Source organism: Phocoena sinus, chromosome 13 (assembly GCF_008692025.1).
Source record: "Phocoena sinus isolate mPhoSin1 chromosome 13, mPhoSin1.pri, whole genome shotgun sequence".
Taxonomy (NCBI): Eukaryota; Metazoa; Chordata; class Mammalia; order Artiodactyla; family Phocoenidae; genus Phocoena; species Phocoena sinus.
The window spans coordinates 42,195,752-42,219,023 of record NC_045775.1 but is presented as its reverse complement, the minus strand read 5'-3'; the positions used below and the strand labels follow the sequence as shown (position 1 = coordinate 42,219,023).

Genomic DNA, 23,272 nt, shown 5'->3' with positions numbered 1-23,272 from the left:
GATTGATATTTCCTGAATCATATGCCAAGATGGTGGCAAAATTGGTGACTGGTTCCTCATCCAGTGCCTCTTGTTTTTTGCCAGTGTTCTTGACATGTGTGTTACCTAGACGCCCAGGCTGAGAAGACATACTCCATATGTAGAACACATCCCAAAATGTGGAAACTCAGAGCTCAGGAAGTCTCTGAGCACCAGGCTCCCATCAGCTCCGCTTCTGACTAGTCAGCAAGACATTGCATGCAATGCATGGTAAGATTTACAAAATCTACTCTTAATTAAACAGGCAAACAAAGAAGGATTTGTATGAGTGGTATCATTCTTATCTTGAAATATACATACGTGGGCAATGTGTGATTTAACCCCGATATTTCATTAATAATAGTGACTTGTTTATAATGAGATTTATTTATTTATTTATCTATTTATCTATTTTTACTGAAGTATAGTTGATTTACAATATTGGGCTAGTTTCAGGGGTACAGCATAGTGATTCAGTTTTTTTTTCAAATATTTCATTATAGGTTAATACAAAATATTGAATATAATTCCCTGTGCTATACAGTAAATCCTTGTTGTTTATCTATCTTATGTATAGTAGTTTGTATCTGTTAATCCCACACTCCTAATTTGTCTCTCCTCCCGTAATGAGAATTATTATTATTTTTTTTTGTATGTGTGATACACGGGCCTCTCACTGTTGTGGCCTCTCCCGTTGCGGAGCACAGGCTCCGGACATGCAGGCTCAGAGGCCATGGCTCACGGGCCCAGCCGCCCCGCGGCATGTGGGATCTTCCCGGACCAGGGCACAATCCCGTGTCCCCTGCATCGGCAGGCAGACTCTCAACCACTGTGCCACCAGGGAAGCCCCCCTAATGAGAATTATTGAAAAGTGTTTTCCAGTTTAGAAGTAACCTGTGTACACCATTGCTCTCATATTTATGCTGTTGCCAAGAATTAATGATTGCTTTTTATTTTGGGTTTGAAGATAATCCTCATGCTAATTAATAACTTAGAAACCCTTGTGCATTGTTTTCTCATATGTTCCCTTGGGCCATAATCATTTTATGGGATGAAAACCTGACTCACCAGCCACCCTAGTAAATTAGTTCCAGACTGCCTTGGAAAGAATCCTCGTGCTGGAATAGACCACACTCATATTACCTGATGGTCTTGGAAGCATAGCTTTGTGATTAGTTTGGTGAAGATAGATGTGTGAGAGCTCTCAAAAGTGATTTTTCTTTTAGTTTTTATTTTCTGACATGAAGTTGATCTGCATGACCAGTGTGGACAAAAGGAGGGAAAAAAAGACCATATTACTCTGGAAAGTGAAACAGAGAAGCAGCAAAGAATACCACCAACCTAATTCATTTCTGGGGGGAAAAAAAGCCAGAATAATGGTTACTTAAAAATAGCGCATAAGAAGGAAGATATAATCAACCTTTGTTTCTTGCTCTTTAATGAATAATATCCCAGTGCATTAACTGTTAGATAAGTCCTTTAGGTTTCGTTAGCATCTAGATTTGGTCTTTTAGCTAATTAATCTTGGTAACTAGAGAGTCAGCCATTAAGTAAACATTGGCAGTTCTAAGCATCAAAGTTGCAACTTTGCCATGAAATGACATGAAGCATAAGGAAAAGAGAATCCAACATACTTGAATCTAGTCCCATCAAAGACTGTCAATGCTTGGGCACCATTTTAGTGCCCAAGATAATTGATAGGTTTGACTGATACTACTATACTGTATTCGGGTATTACTCATATTACTAAACAATATTTAATTAAGTGCTTTAATGAGAACTTTTTAAATAGGGATATATTGTGTGTAATGAGAGAGATGAGACTTATTCTCTATTTCTTTAGTTTTATTTGCTAATGCCACAGTCTGTCTGGTTACAAAATCATTATCAATTTACTCTCCTTTTCTTTCTGTACTATTTCTTTCCCATACTCTTTTTTTTTCTCTCCCCCCCCTTTTTTTTAACATCTTTATTGGAGTATAATTGCTTTATAATGGTGTGTTAGTTTCTGCTTTATAACAAAGTGAATCAGTTATACATATACATATGTTACCATATCTCTTCCCTCTTGCGTCTCCCTCCCTCCCACCCTCCCTATCCCACCCCTCTAGGTGGTCACACAGCAACGAGCTGATCTCCCTGTGTTATGTGGCTGCTTCCCACTAGCTATCTCTTTTACGTTTGGTAGTGTATATATGTCCATGCCACTCTCTCACTTTGTCACAGCTTACCCTTCCCCTTTTTTTTTTACTGATTCTATAACTGTTCCTGCTTAACTCATGTACTTGAACCTGAAAGGAGGGTTCCATAATTTTTGTGGAATCCTGTAGCTGGTTACTCAAGATGCTTCTCTGCACATTTGAGAGGCACTATTTGTCTCCACATACAAACACTTTAATACAGAAATCCTGTCATTCAGGAGGAAAAAGATTGACTTCAGTGTGTCCCCAAGAAAACCATCCCATTTAAAGACAAACAGGCTTTCTCATATTAGTATGCTGTGCTTTTTCTCTTTAAAGCATTCTTTCGCCACAGAAACACAGCCATTTCTCAGACTTCCAGCTAAAGATTAGGCTTTCAGTTTTAACACATAAATACCCAACAGGTATGGATTATTTTTACAATGACATAATATTTATTGATTTTATTAGGAACAAACCAAAAACTGCTCGAAGGACGAAAGTAAAAAAGTAGCTATAATTCCAACACTGCTAAATCTTGATTTCATGTCCTAATCTTTTTATGTGTATAATATAAACCAAAAAAATTTGAGATCATGTTGATCTTAACATATCAGAATATTTTTCTATTCCACTAACATTTAAAAAAATTAACTGCCTATTCTTTATTAATAGACTTACTATTGTACTCCTGTTGGATATTTAGGTTTTCTTCAAAGCTTTGCCTTTCTAAATAATCCTGCAATGAACACCTTTGTGCAGAAAACAGTGTTTCTTTAGGTTGATTTCCTGATGTGAATTAATAGGACAAAGGGTATGAACATTTTCACACTCTTGATAAATATCTCTTAATAGAACGTGGAAAGTGACTATTTATTTGTTTAGTAGAGTCAGTGTTTTTCTTGTCATTCTGTTTGAGCTCTTTCTAAATAAATGTGTTTTAAGTGCGGTACTTAAATGATCATAATTTCTATACTGGCATCCAGAATGCACTCTGCTTTACTTTGAGCTTCCCTGTCACCCCTGTATTTGTGAGATGGGAAGTTATATGCTTATAATTTTATTTTAGATGAAGCCATACCTAGAGAATAGGGGTGACAGACTCATGACGGATGATTTGGCCAGCCTCCATTCCCTCATTGCTAAGGAGATAGACAATACTAGAGAAAGATCCCCATGGGAAGGAAAGAGATTGTAGCAAAAGGAAGTGCAAAGAAAAGCCTTGTGGGTTTTATACAGATACCCAGCTCACAATTCTCACAATTCAGAGTCTCTTCATAACATTTAGCAAGGCAAATTAAGTAGGCCTGTTCTTTCCTATCTCCCCCCCCCATTCAGTTCCTTGCTGTCCCTCTAGATACTTTTTTGTCACTTCTGTCACATCAAAAGTGACCTTGATTTCTATTTTATCCTGATTTTACTGCATATAAATGTAGTATATTAGAATAAAGGCAGCCTCAATGCATGATTCAGCTCCCCTCCAGAGCTTAGGAAGGCCCCAGAAATCTTCACAGACTGATTTGGCCTAGGATTTAAGAACAATTGAATTATTTCTATCATTTTGTTATTGTTAGCTTAAATATATAATGTGGCCCAATTTGAGTAGATCTGATTTTCCTCAGGGGATTAAAAACATTCTTTTTCCTCAGAGGAAGCAAGAATATCATGCTTTTCTCCTGATTTAAAGCCCAACATTTTATGAGTCTTCATTGGACCAAGAATCAAATGCTAAACCTAGTTACAGTAGGTAATGAAGGTTAATCCTATGATTTTTGGATCACAGACTCTTAACGGCCAGTGGGTTTTACCGTCTGAAGAGAAAGAGAAACAGTTCCTTAGGAGAGGGCTTGGTGCTTCCAAATGAAGCTCTCTGTTTTTGTGTTTGGTTTGTGGTAAATGAGATACAGAATGTCTGAACATGCCTTACCAAATTTTGTGCTCACAAACTGGATTCAAAAGGGAGGGCAGGAAGTAATCATCCGTTTTACAGATGAGGAAATGAAGGCTCCAAAGATTAAGTGACCTTATTAAGGGTCACATAACTAGAAGTTGTGGAGGTGAGATTTCTGGGCTAGTTTTATTTGGACTGTATCATACTATATAAAGTGAACAGGCTATAATGAAGTTTATAATCACCTAAAATATGACTGCATTGGGACGTTATCAGGAAGGCTGTGGCTGGGAGACAGAAAAATAAGCAAATTGGTCAAGGAGAGGATGAATATGAGTGTGAAGAAACAGGGAAGAGATTTTCCACTGATCTGAGACTAAGTCGATTCCAGAAAGGTTAGGGTTGATCTGCATCAATGGTAGATACTAGTGAAAGTTAACTGGTGCAAGACAGAAAATGCTTCAGACAATCATTATGTGGCCTGAACCTTCACAATCAAGATAGAGACTGACAATTTTGAAGTGACTTGTGAAATGAGATCAATATTTTTTTTTTGAGATCAATATTTTTAAAATGTCTTGTGTTCAATAAATATCTGACTTTTCAGTAGAAAATAAATTCCAGTTTCTATATAAAAACAACTTGACATTTTTCAGTAATACTTTTTAATGAACATTGCTCTGAGCTATAATATAATGAAATTTGCTTAAAAGTAGAACAGGCTGGTAATACTTGGCAGAACGAAGAGGCATATGGTAAAACAGTTGTGATTTGTTGGCGAAGGCTTTCAATTTCTGGAAAGCTAGAGGCTTTTGGCATAGTGGACTGCATCTTGATATTCAGTCCCAAAAAGGAACCACAGCAAAACAATATGCTTAGATTGCAGTAACCTGATATATCTTTAAAGCATTTTTCCCTTTGAATTTATGGTTATAAATGCAGGCTGTGTTCATATTGCAAAGTGAAATAGACAATTGAGGAAATTTTCCAGATAATTCATATTCCATACCATTTTATATGACATATAGAAAACTGTGGCATTTCAAAGGCAAGGAATTGATTGGGGGAAAAAAGCAGTTGATTCTCCTTCTCACTTTGTGTTAGTAAGTGTAGTATATTGAATTTAGTCTCCTTCAAATTTAACTTTTTTTTTTTCAGTATTATTTTACTATGGTAAGCATACTTAACATGAGATTTATCCTTTTTTTTTTTTTTGCGGTACGCGGCCCTCTCACTGTTGTGGCCTCTCCCGTTGCGGAGCGCAGGCTCAGCGGCCATGGCTCACGGGCCCAGCCGCTCCGCGGCACGTGGGATCTTCCCGGACCGGGGCACGAACCCGTGTCCCCTGCAGCGGCAGGCGGACTCTCAACCGAAGATCAGTGATCCCACAAGTAGGCCTGATTGTCAAAACACCAAATGGCATTGTCTTTTTATAGGGAACAGGCTATTTTTGATTTTATAATTTAAGAGATCTCAAATGAACAGTGAATGAATCACCTATCCATTTTCCTTTTATGGTATACTAATTCAATATGTTTATCAAAGCCAGTTATTTTCCTGTAGTATTATTTTATTCTTCAACTAAACCAGTACATTAATGCCTTTAGGAATTCCCCCTAACCCTCAACTTGTCATCATGAATTTATTGAAATGTAGCAAATGGTAAAATAATGAGCAGCCAAATGGCTTCCTTTCGGTTTCACTAATTTATGTTTATGGCTTGTCAGTCATACTCTATACATAGCTAGAAATTTGCGGCTGAGAAAAAAATCTCCCACTTAGGGATTACCTTGTCAAACTGTATGGAACATGATATAATCATTTTATTCATTTTATTCCCCTACCTCATCAGTCTTACAAAGTTTTCTGAAAACATGCAGTTTTTCTTCCTTTAACCTTTTTGGGTACTTATTTCCTTCCCTTTTCAGGTAATCTCTTCTTGTAACAGCCTCAGGAGAGAGATAAGAAGAGAAAAGATAACTGGAAATGGTCATAATAATGCTGCTAATAATAATAATCTATCATGTGAAGCTGGCTTGTAAGTGGGTAACGGAGAGCCTGAGGTTTTGCTGCCAGGCTGGACTGCAGATCAAGATGTACATGAGAGGGATTAGTTATTTGTAGACTCTTGTGACACTGTCGTCTTCTTTCCTCCTTTTGTGTTGGCCATAATGGAGAAGCATCTTGGCATCTTATTTGTTTTTGCCGGGAGCCTTCTCTGTTCAACATACTTAACGTGTCTAATTCCCATCGTGATTTCCTCAAAACCTGTTCCTCTCCTGTATAGATATATAAAATCATGGGACTTATACCATCTCAGCCTTATTTTATTCTCTTCTCTTATTTTTGTTCCACAATCTTAGCCATCTTGAAAACCCTAACAGAATCATTTTCCCCCCAAATATTAAAGGCAGAGGCAAGAAACTTTATATATGTTTCACCAAGTTCAAATAATACTAAATCTCTAGACTTTTGAAGCATATGAGTAAATTAACACCAAGATTAAATAACGATGCTTTCTGGGTATGTACTTTTTTCCTCAGATCAAGTGTAATAAATAAACCATGTCAGTTATAATAGGATTCAGCTGAATAGTATTTCTATGAAGAGCATACCAAGTAAAGATGGTTTTTAAATTGGAATTAAATGCATCTAATTAGCAACTATTAAATTGCTTAAGTTGTGGGCAGTTTTAAGGAACACGGACTCATTTGTCTCACACGTTTAAACAAATCGTAGAGGATTAGAAATCACTAAATTATTACCGATTCTTTCTAGTTTTCAAAAGATTCTAAGTGTTGCAGCAATCTCTGAATTATCAATGCCTCTGGATCCTGGAATAAAATAAAATGGATGCCTTGGAAAAACCTGCTATTTGTTCACTCTTATCATGGTGCTGTATTTAATAGGCTTTTAGTTGAATACACATAATGGGGAGAAATCTGTTCTGAAATTTAAATTAATGAAAGCTTTTCAAAGTGGCTTCCAAATAAAAAATTTAGGCTTCTTTTCAGAGGATGGATAAGGATGGGAATTCTAATTACCCACACAATGTAGATTGCTTCATGATTCATCTCTGCAAATCAGCAGTTTGAAATCCTATAGTTAGCACTGGGTGCTCTCCAGTAAGATTTTATGAACATCAGCTTGGTATTTGGCAGAAATACAATATCAGTTGTCCAGACGTCGTTTTTTCTCAATGAGCACATGTTTATATGTTAGATAATCGCAGAACCAAATCAATTACAGTTTTATTTCCATTGACAGAGGTTAATACCCTGTGAGGTATATTTACATCTCAGAAGGCTAAGCATTGTGAACCTTGGAGGAAAGGAATAATTTTACAAATGGAGATAATAGGCAGGCCAAAGAATTGTTGTTTCTTGAGGATTTGTATGCTCTTTTACCTATTTTTAATTTACCTGAGTTTATGTTTTTGGCTTGTAAAATAATAGGGAGGGTGGGAGGGAGACGCAGGAGGGAGGAGATATGGGGATATATGCATATGTATAGCTGATTCACTTTGTTATACAGCAGAAACTAACACACCATTGTAAAGCAATTATACTCCAATAAAGATGTTAAAAAAAAAAGACTAACAGTGCTAAAAGGGGCTGTTTGAGTCTGAATCAATACTTGTAACCACCTCTATAAACCAGTGCTTAAGAGTTTCTGTGCTCAGGATAACTGTTCTGAACTGGGCAGACTGTGTATAATTTCATTAGTAACTATGTCCTCGTTCTTACTATTTGCCAGGCACCATGCTGGGTGATACAGATTGTGCGTTGCTTTAGCCCTCAGAACAGGTTTGGTGGGCCCTTCTCTTAAGCATCCTTGAGAAGTGACACCTGCAGAAAGTTTTGCTTAAGTGAGTCATCTTTCATTTGGAAAATGGCTCATTGAATTGTATGATTATTTTTTTCCTCTTCTTCCTGGCTAAGAGTAAGTAGGCTGTTAGAAAGCTGAGGTGAGATTCTTCCACTCTCTAATACTGGAGACGTCATTAAAACTGGGGATCATGCGTGCCTTTCCACACCTTTGTACACTCAAGGAGCACTGGCCACATGCTGTTTCAAGTCCTGTACTTACAAAAGGTGGTATGTAAGGTGGAGCCTGTTTCTGCTCTGAGAATTGCAGCTCTTGCATGTTTGCTGGCAAGCTTTTGTTAATTCCCATGCAAGGCAGTTTAACTTGCACAAACAGCTGGGTTTTGCTGCTATCACTTGGAAGTTGATTTCCCCCAGTGTGTATATAAGCCCTACTTTGGGAGAAGATAGAAATCAGGTCCTAGAGAATTCTTTCTTTGAGAGTACACTTTGCTAATTCAGACCCACATTCAACGGAAAACACAAATTTATCTGTTCACAATTGTAAATGTATACAACAGTGCTCAATGGATTAAATATTGAAGTAGTAAGCTCTTATTTATTCAAAGCTATAAAAACAGTTCTATAGATGTGATTAAACCGTGCATGGGAAACATTAAATTCAAGTTAAGGCTTTCACAGGCATAGCTTTGCACAAGTGACCCATCTCTTAGAACCTTCAGGTAGACCTTAGATGCCACCTGTGCCACTGCCACCTCTCCCCTTCACTTGCTTAAATCAGAATGTCTTCTTTTGTCTTATTTTCTCAAAGTGTGTTCTTATTGGGTAGCAAGAAAGAGTATATATAACAAAGAAAGGGTCAATCCCATAAGCATTATTCATGAGGGAATATGTATCCTTGATGATGCATTCTATATATTTTGCTTTAAGAAGCATAGTTATTGAGTGTGACATTCTGAAGATTTATTTCTTATTCCCTTTGAAGTTAGAAGGGTGAAAACTGCTTTTTTTTGGTTATGTTGCTTATTAAAGACAACATTTATAGTTTATAAGAAATATTATGCACAAAAATGTCCTGATAATGGTGATTAAAAGCAGCTACTCCCACACTCCTTGTGTCCACACCAATATTCAATCTAGATTGGCTTAATCTTGAAGTGTAATTCAGTAAGACCAAAGACCAAACACTTCAGGTCCTGGAGAAGATAATAAAATACTCGTAAGCCTGCTGGATCCTTGGATTGATTGACATCAATAAGGGAATCAATTTTTGATGTCATGAAGGAAATGTGTTCATCTCCAATGATGATTTCAAGCTCCTGCCGGCGCCCTTAGTCGGGAGGAGGCCACAAAGCATTATCCTCTTTGGGAATTTCAGTGTCATCGATTATTCTCTTCAGTTCCTCCATCACGCTTTTATGTACATAAACCTCTTTTCTGATCATATCAGTTTTGTAACTGTTGTTATTGGCATATCTCGATCCCATTGGGTCAGAACTCAGACTCCAGGAGTTCGAAGCCAAACTTGCCCTTGTGACCCTTGCAGTAATGCAGATAGAAGTCACTCTCCATGGCTCTGAAAACTGCTTTTAATTTCAAGGAAATCTACATTAACTTATGCTAGCTAATTAGTACTTGCATAGGTACTTTGGCCACTTGTGTAGGCATTTTGATGGTGATGCTAGAGTAAGGAAACATTAAAGCAGAGTCAGGAACTCAAAGCTGCTCAGCCAAACAGGAAAGGAATGTTTTGGTTTTCCTTTCCTTCCCTTCCCTTTCCCCTTTTTATTCTGTTTGTCAACATCTAGTGAGCTACCTATAAGAAAAGAACACCCAGGTTTTAAGTGAAATTTTATAATTTTTAACTAATGGTAAATAATTGAAACAAAAAATTAAACCTCTAGGGAAACCACCAAAAAAATAAATTAAAAAATGATGGCTGGTCAGATAAGGACTCTGAATGCTATGTATGAAATTTGGCCTTAAAACAGTATAGGCTTCTGTCATTATCATCTGTCATCAACATCATTGTCATCATTATTATTATTATTACTTTAATTTGTATAAAACTTGCTGACGGTAGAATATGAACCGCAGTATCTGGTGAGATCTCCGGTCCTAACATATGGCAGTATAGGTCACACTCCCAATGTCTACTCAAATCTTAATTCTGCATGTTGACAAGATGGAGGATCCATGTTGACAATGACTGTCAATGATGTTAGGACGGAGTCTTGCATTTTAAAACCATAAATCTAAGATTGTACCTATTATCATTCCTTCTTATAAACTTTTAAAATTGAACTAGGCATTTAGTTTGAGAGTGGTGGCAGATGGTGTGATTAAGATGTCTCTGTTCCAGTCCTTTTTCAACCATTGATTTACTGGGTAACCTTGGACAAGTTCCTTACCCTTTCTGAATCTCTGTTCCCTTATTTGTAAAATGGAAAGTTGGCTTCAGATGACCTTTAAGGTTATTTCCAGATCTTAAATATTATAATTTTACAAACTAATTCTTCTAAATTGCCAGTTAGATTAATTTATCCACTAACAATTATTTATCTGAAGGAACCAATTTATATTCAGTCTAAAATTGTCATTTTATTCCTCTTTTTGAATCCTTTAAAGATAACCATGTTCTCTGTTATATTTGATGCAATGATGCTTTGATAGATATTTTATTTATTCTGAGCCTCGGTTTCCTCCTCCCAAATTGTTTCTGAGGCCAGACACCTGCTGAGGGTTATGTACTATCTCCTGGGAAATCCTCCAGAACAAGAATGGAATCAGGGAAGGGCATGGGATGCCAACGGGGATCGAGTTCTGAACCTTTTCCTCTCTGCCAAAAAGAACAGGATTCTTTGACTTCTAGACTAACATAGATCAGGGCTTCAGAAACCAACTAGTCTAGTTTTCAGTGATGCAGAATGGATTGTCATGCCACATCTTCTTGCAATGGACTACTTCTGAGACAGCTTGTAGCATCTCTGGACAACTATAGCTGTAGCTGTCTCAGTTAAAACATATAAATAGGGCTTCCCTGGTGGCGCAGTGGTTGAGAGTCCGCCTGACGATGCAGGGGACACGGGTTCGTGCCCCGGTCTGGGAAGATCCCACATGCCACGGAGCGGCTGGGCCCGTGAGCCCGTGCATCCGGAGCCTGTGCTCCGCAGCGGGAGAGGCCACAACAGTGAGAGGCCCGCATACCGCAAAAAAAAAAAAACAACAACAACAAAAAACCAACAAAAACATATAAATATAACCATTTTAGAAATCTAATGTATATCAACATATGTTTGATAAAATATGAGGAAAATCTGAGGATGGATTGGGAGATTTTGAAAAACATAAAATTCAGAGACCAGTTTTTCATAAAGCATCAATTCCTAGCATCACTGTCAGTATGCCTGTTTATCTTGTCTATCTGTGAGACTGAGCCATCAGGAAGTTTTCTTTGTGGGACTTTCAGTATTAGACATACTTGCTGTATTCAGCTTCTGCAAAACTGAAACCACTCACTGACAACAGGTGTATCGGAAGCAATATATTGCTCAGAGAATTGAAATGTCGTATATCTGATTTGGGGGTCTCTTGACTCAACCAGTTAATTATTTTTATTGCCCTATAGGAATTTATACTTGTTAGTGGCAGATGGGACTCCAATTTTAAGCATTTGCCTAATTAGGCATATTACTGAAATAGGTGATTGCAGGTGAGGAGCTATCAGTTACTACAGACTCTTCCAGCTCCCACACTAAATGTGTCCTAACCAAGAAAACTGAAGGAGCCTTGAAAACTGTTTAAGGGATTTGGGAATTATTTGTAATTTACATGGTGCCTTTGTTGTATCGATTATAACTTTCTGGGCTTACGGGGATTAATTAATAGGACTAAATATGGAAGGCAGCACACTAATCTCATTAACAGGAGCCATAATTACAGAACATAATTGGCAATAATTCTTCGATGGTTATTTGGTAATCAGATTCTTTTGGGGTTAAATGAAAATCAAATAGACATTTTATTCATAGAGATATTAGCAATACGATAATGCATAATCACACTTGTCGTTTAACCTTATCAATGCTGCACACTGTGTCAAAGGAGGCCTGTGGTGTGTCCAGGAATAGTTGGGTAGAGTCTTTTTGCAGGGCCAAGATGGGATGCTGAGTGAAAGTATAGCCTTTGGAGTTAGAGAAACATGGATTCTAGTCTTGGTTGTGTAACTTACTAGTTGTGTGACCTCTGACAACCCACCAACCCCTACCAAACCCCTGTTTCTTCATCTGTCAGTAAGGGCAATGCCTAGCTGATGATGTTGTTTTTGAAATGAAGTGAAATAATGCTTGTGAAATATTTGCTATCATGTATGGTACATAACAGGTGCAGTTCAAAATAGGAGGTTGCTTGTGGTCATAGCAGAGGAAATGGTGCCCAGCAGAAGCCAGGATACTGTGAGTGATACGGAAGAGACAGACTCTTTGGGCTCATATCCCATATGCACCTTCTCCTGGCTGTGAGCCTTGGGAAAATTCCTCAACTGCCTTGTGCTTCAGTTTTCTCTTCTGTAAAATGGTGCTAGTGATTTGTCTACCTGATAGGGTTGTTCATAGGATTAAATGAAAGAACATGTGTAAAGGGATTAGTAGGTTAGCACATAGAGGCATTGGTATTATTACTGTTACTAATCACCCATGTGGACAAGCTTATTCATGAATGATGAAGTAGAGAAAATTACCAAAGAAAACAGAATCTTGACCTGCCTCAAGAAGAGTTATTGAAGTCTGTTAGAAGGAGAAGACCAGATGTATGAGGTGTGGTCTCACTGGCTTTGAAGTCTGAATCATACTTGGAATTCTACCATCTAGATTGTCTTGGGAAGAGATGAAATAGAATTGAAAGAGGACCAAGGAAGGGGGTGGAACCCTCAAAAATCCAACAGACATAAGTGATTATCTATGATGTGCCAAAAACAAGAAAAAATAAACAAAAAGGGAGATATCTGTTTCCATCATACATCCACAAAGAAATCTGTAGGAATTGGAGGAACATTCCCCCAAATGTGAACATTCTTGGCTCCTTTCCTGTCCTCCCATTTGCCTGATTCTCCCCACTCCTATCCCAACTGCCAAGAATATACCAAGTAAACTCTAAATGCCAGGAAAGAAATTCTTCAGAAAGACAAAGCTAGAGGTCAAGGACCTGAGTACAAAGTCACTTCTGAGTTGCGGTCATCTTTTTCTGATCCCTGTGCAACCTAAATGACCTGTTGCATACCCTCTAGTGCCAGCCTCTGTCTTGCTTACTCTAATAATCTACTCTGAACACAGAGCATGTGAGAGAAGTCTGTGGGTGGGGTTCACTTGTATACTTTAATACACTTCCTGGAATTCACTCTCCTTGCTTTGAACAGAAGTGTGAGCACTCGCCAGTCACCCTGAATGGGTTAAGGAAGCTAACTGGAGGATTCAGCTGTTCCCCATATCCACCACCCCCCCCCTTTTTTAAAATTCTGCTTTCAACCCACTGTCTTCATCTGTCTTCCCGAACAGGATATTGATCAGTTCTTGAAATGGTCTTCCTCATTTCTGGGCACTTGCTCTGCAGATACTGTAGGAGTGGAGGAGAATATGGTCCTGCCCTGGAAATGTAGTTATTTCAGAACTGAGCTTTAAGAGCCTCTGAGGAGGCAGATGATGCATAAGCAACCCTCTAGTGGCCAGGGAGGCCCCCAGTCAACCACAACAACAAAGGAAAGTCAGCCCCCAGTCTCTGAGTGGGCTGTTTCAAAAGTGCCTTTGTGAACTAGTTGCTTGAAACTCAGACATCATTTGTTAATTGATACAATGAGCTCACAGAAGTCTCCTTAACCCTTAATGTCCCCGAGGCAGATAGTTTTGTACAACAGCCATTGTTAGAACATTGTCACCTAGCATATAAATATATCTGTAACAAAGTCTAATTATAACTTTGGATGCCGAGAAAACATGATGTGGTCGGAAATTGAATGGGACTGCTTTAGGCTCCAGTCACTGCTGGTTACTCTTGTGATCTGAGCAGGGAGGAGGCCGAGCTAGAGGGTCCCATTGGCAGTGAGAGGAGAGGATCCTGTATTCTTGCCTGGGTGTTTCTTAATTATCATCATATTTCCCACCACCATCTGTTAACCTTTTGGTGAATCAAGACACGATGGGCTATGCCAAGACAGAGAGAGAGGAAGGCCATGTTCAAGTTAGATTTGAATTCCTTAATGGAAAGAAAAAAACGAAGGAAAGGAAATGAAAGGAATGGAAAGCATTCGATAGCAATGGCGTCCGTAGAGGAAAAAGTTAGGGCAGTTCCTTTCGACTCCCAGAAGGGGCAGCTATAAATGTAAAAACGAGTGCTTACCATGGACCACATACTGTGCTGGCCCCTCACTTGCATTATCTCATTTAATCCTAGCAATAACAGTTTTATGTAGATGCCATTATTAACTTCATTTTATGGATGAGTTACAGTGATTTAAAGGGATTAAGTATCTTGCCCAAAGTTGCAGAGATTGCAAGTGATGGAGCTAGGATGCCATCATGCTGGTTGGATTCTGAAGCCTGTCTAATTAACCATGATGCTGCCTGCCTTCCAGCCAGATATTAAAGTGAGGAGTGCCTGCTCATAGATGCCTTTCATTGAGAGGACAGGATGTGATGCAAAAAGCAGTGAATAGAGAAATGTCAAATGATTCAGTCAGAAAATTATGATTTAGTTAAAACCCTTTGATTTGAGAAAAACTCCTTTGTATGCTTTTATTGCAATAATTTTGATAGCAAATTAATTTTGTCCTGCACTACTCCATGCTGCCTTTAACATTCTATGCTAAGCATGTATTTATTTTACACGAAAAGAACAGCATTTTTTCACTTTCATAACTATAATCATACCATTATGAATATGTATTCATAATCTAAAGCTCTGTGAAAGGCAATTAATTAAAGAGGTAACACCTCTCTACTTAGATTTTGCTCTAGGGAAGTCATTTAACTAATCTGGACCTCAATTTGTTCACCTATAAAATGGGGAAAACAGGTTTACAACGGTCAGTAGGAATGTTTAGAAAGTGCGAAGCATAGTGCTTTAGCTTTAATAGTTTCTGAAGAAGTAATAGCTGTGATTATTAATAATGTTGTCTTCTAGTATTATTATTATGGTTGTTATTACTGTTACTATAAATAAAATATTTCCTAATATAACATACCAGTTAGTCCTATTTGGGGAGATGAGCACCTGTGAGAAAGATCTCCAAGACCCCTTCTACTCTTATATGCTCTTTATACTGTTTTCTTTCCAGATGGGAGATTTCCTGTTCTTATAAATATTATCCTCCTAGATTCATTATTAAAATGTTATTCTGTTTTAATCAGAACACTGGAAACTATGATAGCATTTATATTATTCTCTTTTCATAAAAATAATATTGTTATTACATAGTCTTCTGACTATAAAGACATAGCTTGTAAGTACTACTTTTTAAATTGTGTGGCTCAGGTCTTGACTGGTATTGTACATAAAAGTTCTCAAAAGATGTGAAAACAGAAATAACATGTGGAAGAAAAGGCTCAGTGTGGGTGAGAAGTCCAACCCCTCACAGTTATGGGTCTATAAAGATTCCAGTTTTGTGTTGATTCTGATTTCGGGGCAATCTTGAGCTAAAATTAGGTCCAAGACTAGTGAGTATATGGTGATTCTGTGAGGGGGAGAAAATTATTTGTTTCTTTCCATTTATCCACATTCTCTCACAGAGGTGTAATTCTCTGAAAATTTGCTATTAAATCCTTTGCTATTGAATCAAATTCAGTATAAAATAGTTATTTCTCACTCTTGTCCTAGGTAGATTCGTGTTTAACACCAAAGGGAATTTTAGGGTTTCCTTATCAATAAAGACAAAAGATACAAAAGATGGAACTGTAGTGAGCTTTTTAAAGATCATGTGACAGTTGAATCAGATAGGGTTCATTTTTTAAAAATGTCTTTGTTATTTGTCGAATTAACTGATATGCAGTTTTTTTTTTTCTTTTTTCATCTGCAAATTGCCTTTTTTCATTGGGTTTCTGGAAAAAGCAATTGATGTGGAAAGTACTTAGCATTAAGTCTGCTATGTATTTAATGCTCATTACATGCTCCCCTCTTTCTTCAAACATTTCCTCAACTTTCCTTTCCCATTTCTCAGCTAACATAAACTACCAGACCAAGAAAGTATCTCATTTGAAATATTTTCTGACAAAAAACGCTGAGCAGTTTCCTAGATTCAGTTTGCCTTCTCCATTAACAGCTCCTTATTAATTCTGTTCATAGAGTATGCACATTTTTAAATTTCAGTGACCTCAAGCACATAGCTCACTAGTTCCTGGAAGGAAACCAGGGCATTTATATTTAAAGTGTATAAATAGCAACAATAGCATGAGGTAGAGACTGACCTAAACTCAAGTTCAAATAGCAAATCACCTCACTAATGCAAAAATAAAAACAAAAAAAAGTTCTGTCATAGAAGACAAAACACACCCTTGTCAAGGGTACTTAAGTGTTTGAACTGTCTATGCCATGTCTGTCTATAATGGAAAAATCTATATTACTTTGGAAATCACCATTGTCCCATATCCCTTTTTTTTTCCTGCTACATTTTGAAATGCACTACAGCAGACTCTAATGACCTCGAACAGACCTCTCCACTTGTCCAGTTTAGGCCAGCAGCTAATTGGAGGGACCTTGGGTCTGTCTACTGACCTCAGAAAGTTAAATTTTCTCACCTTGAGTAAAAAGGTGGAAGTAAGTAATGTTTTGGGGAATATTTCCTGAAATTGTTGTCTGCATGACTATGAGTCTAAGACTCTGCCAATGTTAGTATTTACTAATATTAGCAACTGCCATTTATTAAGCACTTATTTAATCTTCTCAAGGGCCGTATTAGACTAGTACTATTATTATGCCCTTTTATAGGTTAGAACACTGAGAATTGGAGATTAAGTAATTTGCCCATGATTACATAGACTTAGGTTTCTAACCCAAACCGAACAGCTCAGACTTGCAAAGCCCGTGTACTCTTATGTGTGAGTGACAACTTGAGGACAAAAATATATTACATATTATAATATACACACATATTTTAAATCTCAAACTTAAATTTCTTTCCTTCTGGAACATTTAGCAAAAGGAGGTTAGTTAAACTTCATTTTCCTATACTCTGGGCAAAAATAGTTAAAATGGGACCAGATAAGTGATAAAATTACCTAAAATTAAAGATGATGGATCGTCTTTATAGATCACTTACATTTCTTCTTTTTCTCTCTCCCTTTGGCTTTTTGTTTGTGGGTGGTATATAGTTAGTTATGATATTTATTTGCATGCAAACACCAACTTGTTAAAACTAAAATCATTTGAATGAGTTTTGATGTTGATAAAATATCTCGCATCACTTAGGGTCCCAGGTCTCAGACGTGGCCTCAAGGCATAACTGGGACCAGAGCCAGGAAAGGACAGAGGAGACTCCAACCCTGTGTTTCCTGTTCCTGGTGGTCAGTGTGTTTGACATGATTAGGATGAGGGTTGCAGAGTAAATAATCTCAGTGCTGGTAACATTTTCTGGGATTGTTACCACTTTCTTCATTGAGAGTGCCTTGAGGAAGGACAGATAGCATGGAGAAAATGGAGACATAGTGGCAAGAAAAAGAGGTTATCCTGAGGCTTCACAAACTGAGGCACACATTTGCAAAGCCACCAGGTGAACATAGTGTGTCATTACTTTTACATTAAAATAAATGCAATAACATAATGAAGTTTAAAATATGTGAATTTTTAAGATAAAATAGAAGATGTAAAATACATGTCTTTTATACTTTCTATAGGGCACAATGATTCTGGAATTCTGAGATACATTTTTATTTTTTTCTCATATTAGAAGTGTTTGTAGGGAGAATTGGGGAGGAGAATAGAGAATACAGATGTGTTGAACAGAAAAGAATTTTTTTAAGTATGGCAGTATCTTAGTCAAGATGAACTTTATAGTTAGACACCAGGTCCTTTTTCGAGGTTGCACTATAAATAACTCTGTTCTTAGGGAAACAGTTACTTGGAACCAACCAATAAATAAACATTTATTATTTGGCAGCAGAATTGGTTAAGTCCAGACTGTGGTGTGTTTCTGTCATAAATGGTAACCTGGTTTTGCAGAGACAGCTAAATAAGATAATGAGGATAGTTTTGATCTTTTTAAATTAATATTGATTTTTATGTGTCAGTTTTGTGTAGGCAGGAGAACAATTATGCCCTAAGTGCAGTAAGTCATACCCTTCACAGACTGTGACAGAGAGGAGTATTTTTAGTGGTAGGAGTTAATTTGTGCTGGCATTAATGCATGAAAACGTTGATGATGATGTCTAATTGTTTCCTATGTTACTAGTTCAACTAAAAATAGGGTTCATGAGCCAAGCTGTGGGAAGTTATCGATTATGACAGTTTCTTCAAAAGTGAATTGCTTAAAATTATTCTTCTTACTAATCAGTTTTTGATTCCAGAATGAACTTTTATTCCATTTTCCTCCTCTTCTTTCTCCCTCACTCATCTGAGCCTCCTACGTTAAATATTGAAATAGGCATAAAAAGTGAGGAAATTTATAACCTTCTTTACTTATGCTAGGAAAGAAATACTGGGAGAAAACTCATTTTAAAAATTCAGTATTAACCATCTTATTGACTGTTTTATATAAATATAAAGAGATACATTCACATAGTCAAACACAAAGAATATCTGTCATTTTCATTAGGTTGATACTCTGCATATATAATTTCTTTGGAAGTGTGCTTGATTTAGTAATGGTTTGGCTTCATCATATTGAGATAGCCTTAAAAAATGTCCGGTTTGTTCCCATTTATGTACTCAGGGACAATCTCCTGAATGCTTACTGTGCACTCTGCAATATACTGCTCTTTACTAGAGTCTGGAAAAATAAGATTGGCAGGAAGATGCTAAGACTTAGTTTTTATCTGTGTCAGCATACTTCCTCTTCAAGGAAAACAATCACAAATTTATTATGTCACATAACCAGAAATCCAGAAGTCAGATAGTTTGACATCTCTAGATTCTCTTGAACCTGGCCATTATCTCTCTGCCATCTTCAGCATATTGATTGGCTTTTGTCCTTAGGTTTGTCCAGTTGAGTGCAAGATGAGTGCAGTAGCTTTACATATGCTCGTATATGCTTCATATATGCTCATATAACTACATCCTGAAATCGACTAGGACTCTGTGTGTGTGTGTGTGTGTTTGTGTGTGTGTGTGCCTTTCCCACAAGTTCCTAAGCATTTTCCCTCCGGTCTCATTGACTCTTTCCTTAACCAGTCACAGGCATTAGAAGAGAATTACCAAGAATCTCTAGGCTAATCAAGACTCTTGCCCCCAGAGCTAGGCAAAGTTAAGTTTCCCTAGAAGCACTGATCCCTTGAATGCCTAACAAAAGTAGAGCAGGAAAATAGGTGCAAAAAGAGTACAGTTTTAAGAGCTACTTAGAGGTAAACACAAATAAATAAGCAAAATTCCAAAACTTTGAGAAATATTCACAGCTTCATGAATCATATGTACAGATAAAAAGTGATATGGTAAATTCTGAGGGGCTTGGAGAAATCATCCTATACTGAACAACTATGCTTGCATTGCCATTTGACTTTTAGAATCACTGACAATTTTTCAGTATTTGAAGTAACAGTAAAATTAACCAAATTCTACTATGTGTCAAAGACAATAAAAGACACAAGCCTGAATCACCCCACATATTTCCCTGTGAATGTACTAACAAGTTTTTAAGCCTGAGAATACTTTAGCCCCCTTTTCAAATCATAGCCCATTAAACAAGAAACTCACTTAACTTGATATTTCACTGTTAAATAATGAAGATGTTAAAATTCCCTTCTGCTCTGTGTATTTACGAAAATGATCATATAAATAAACATTGATTAAAACTTTTCTTATGGAATAGGGAAAGACCAATGAGCTAGAGTAGCATAAAAGTTTACTTAATTTAGTAAGGTTTCTGAATAATATAGGTAACCGTATTGATTATTGAATTTATCTGCCATTTTAATTAGTGTTAGCACACACACACACACACACACACACACATATATATATGTAGTACAAATTAAGTACAGGTTACACCATATAGAATTACTGGTTTGTTTACGTCAAAAGAGATGAATATCAGAAATTTCATATGGTTCAACTGAAGATTTTTAAGCAAGTGGGGTACAGAGAGAGCATTTGGAGACAATAAAGCTTTGTTGCACTTTGTGACTAATACACTGTGTTTTCAGCCCCAACAAGGGTATCTTGAGAACAATACTAACTTGTACTTTTTAATTATACAAGAAAGTCTCCTTGATAAAATATCTTCCGTGAATCTAATGTCCTTGGTCTATTTCTACTGTGCTACCAGAAAATCTTTAATAGCAAGCATTTGTAAGAATTTTTGCCATCCACAGATTTACAACATGCAATGTTATAGGAAATATGAATGCTTGTCATGAATTAGAACTCAGAAATTCAGAGTCCAGGTCTAGCTTCCTTTGCAGACAGTATTCTACAGACAGTTAGGAATTTTAAATCTAAAATTTAATCTAGTATTTTAAATCTAAATCAAGTTTTAGCACTGATTCAAACCAAGTCTTCTAAAGATAAAGACACTGAAGCCTGGTGACCAAGACAGACCTGGTTATCTGAGGCAGTTCTAACCACCCCCTCCCCACGCCCTTTTCTCACTGTACATCTAGTTGCCTGATAAGCAGTCAGGATGCCATACTTTAACCTTGGGGGCCCTGCTTGTCTCCCCCCATAATGGCTGAGGCTTTTGTTCCAAGTTTTAATTAGATTTTGTTATTCTTTCCAGGTATAAACATGCTCCTTATTTTTTAATATATCTGAGAGCTTCAGGGCCTTCCTTTAGTGAGTTATGTTTAACACTTGATTATTGAGACGTTTCCTTTTTCCCTCCCCAAATTTAAAGCTTTTATCAGATTGACAATAATAAAAAAAAATTCTGTGAGATTTCAGAAGAGTTGCCAATATCTGCCAGTTTCTACAAAAGAACTTCTGCCTTCTCTGTATACTCTAATGGCTCAGAGTATTGCCATATTTTTCTGTTATTGCTTAGAAATCTGAAGTTTCTCTACCTTTATTGTACATGGAAAGTAGAGCATTTTGTGTGATATTCTTTTAATTCTGAATAGATTAGATGTTAAATGGCTACATATTGTTTAAAAGCAGGCAGAGAGCTGACATTTGAACCAGAGAATTGCTTTTTTAAATTTGGAATACACACAAAACTCCTAATTCCATCAACCTATGGAGGTCAGTGGCAAATGGGTCAGAGTCAGTGTAGAGATGTGATACCATTAATATGAAAATTTGCCCAGTGCATAACCAATATTGAATTTTTAAAAATTTGGCCCCAAATAGGTTCTTCCTAAAGCCAGAATTTCACTGAATTAAGCAAGATTTATTCACCTTTTTAAAGTGGACATGATCTAAAACACTGTTCTTGGAAAGGTTGCGCTTACTCTCTGGATGATATTCTGCAAGCCAAATGCAGCTCTATTTTGTGTTTTTTCATCTGTGCCATTTCAAGCCAGAAGTAGTCCTCAGAAAGAGTATTTAGTGTAAAAAGTAATTCTGTAATAAATGTTTTCCAGCACCCACGGTTTCCAAGCTAGTTATAATGTCTGTCTTCAGGTAGGGTTCATGCCCCTTCCTTTTAGAATTTGCATGCTTGGAGAAAATTTGCCTCCCATAAACCTTCCTTAATAACCCTTGTGACTCTGCTATTTTGATATTCCTTAGGGTTTCCTTATAAAATTCTTATACTCTTGATTTTTTGTTTTTTAAGATCTTTAAGAGAAAGACTACCTTCCACATGGGATCCTTGTTATAATGTCTTTGGGCTGTTGTCAATAGGCTTTTTTATAACGAAATCTTTTGACCATTTTAGAACTGACTTTCATTGAATAACTACATCTTATAGTCAATAGTGTGACCAAAAAAAAAAAAAAAAACCCAAAATAAGAAAGTATTACCCTTGTATATTGACATGGAAGATAGAACAAGGCTATTCCATAGAGGGTGATCCTCCAAAATTACAAAATGGGCGAGAATTATTAACATTAAAAAAAGGGGTTCATGACTCTTTATGAAAATAAACAGTAATCTGAATTAAATGTTACTAAGTTTACATAAGCAGACAATTTAAAGTCATGGACTTTAGAATGAATGCAGCCTGGGTTCAAATCCCAGCTCTACCATTTACATTTTATAAGACCCTAGGCAAGTTACTTAACCTTTTAAAACTTTCTCATATTTACAATGGGAACAATACCATCAGTCTCATAGAGCAATTGAGATAATGAAATAAAATAACGTGTCTAGGGCTTCCCTGGTGGCGCAGTGGTTGAGAGTCCGCCTGCTGATGCAGGGGACATGGGTTCGCGACCCGGTCCGGGAAGATCCGACATGCCGCGGAGCGATAGGCCCGTGAGCCGTGGCTGCTGAGCCTGCGTGTCTGGAGCCTGTGCTCCGCAACGGGAGAGGCCACAACAGTGAGAGACCTGCGTACCGCAAAAATAAATAAATAAATAAATAAATAACATGTCTAAAAGAAGGACACTACATAATGATCAAAGGATCAATCCAAGAAGAAGATATAACAATTGTAAAAATTTATGCACCCAACACAGGAGCACCTCAATACATAAGGCAAACGCTAACAGCCATAAAAGGGGAAATCGGCAGTAACACAATCGGAGTAGGGGACTTTGACACCCCACTTTCACCAATGGACAGATCATCCAAAATGAAAATAAATAAGGAAACAGAAGCTTTAAATGGTACATTAAACAAGATGGACTAAATTGATATTTATAGGACATTCCATCCAAAAACAACAGGATACACTTTCTTCTCAAGGGCTCATGGAACATTCTCCAGGATAGAGCATATCTTGGGTCACAAATCAAGCCTTGGTAAATTTAAGAAAATTGAAATCATATTAAGTATCTTTTCCAGCCACAACGCTATGAAAGATATCAATTACAGGAAAAAAAACTGTAAAAAGTACAAACACATGAAGGCTAAACAGTACACTACTAAATAACCAAGAGATCACTGAAGAAATCAAAGAGGAAATTAAAATATACCTAGAAACAAATGGCAATGAAAACATGATAACCCAAAACCTATGGGGTGCAGCAAAAGCAGTTCTAAGGGGGAAGTTTATAGCAATCCAATCCTACCTCAAGAAACAAGAAACAACTCAAATAAACAACCTAACCTTACACCTAAAG

At 37.1% G+C, this 23,272-nt stretch overlaps 1 protein-coding gene and 1 pseudogene across 15 annotated transcripts in view; one reads left to right on the top strand and one right to left on the bottom strand.

Moving 5' to 3' along the window:
• NRXN1 (neurexin 1) overlaps positions 1-23,272 on the top strand; it is a 1,148,195-nt gene that overhangs the window by 295,518 nt on the left and 829,405 nt on the right. The window lies entirely within an intron of this gene.
• On the bottom strand, positions 9,053-9,488 carry LOC116764535 (annotated as a pseudogene).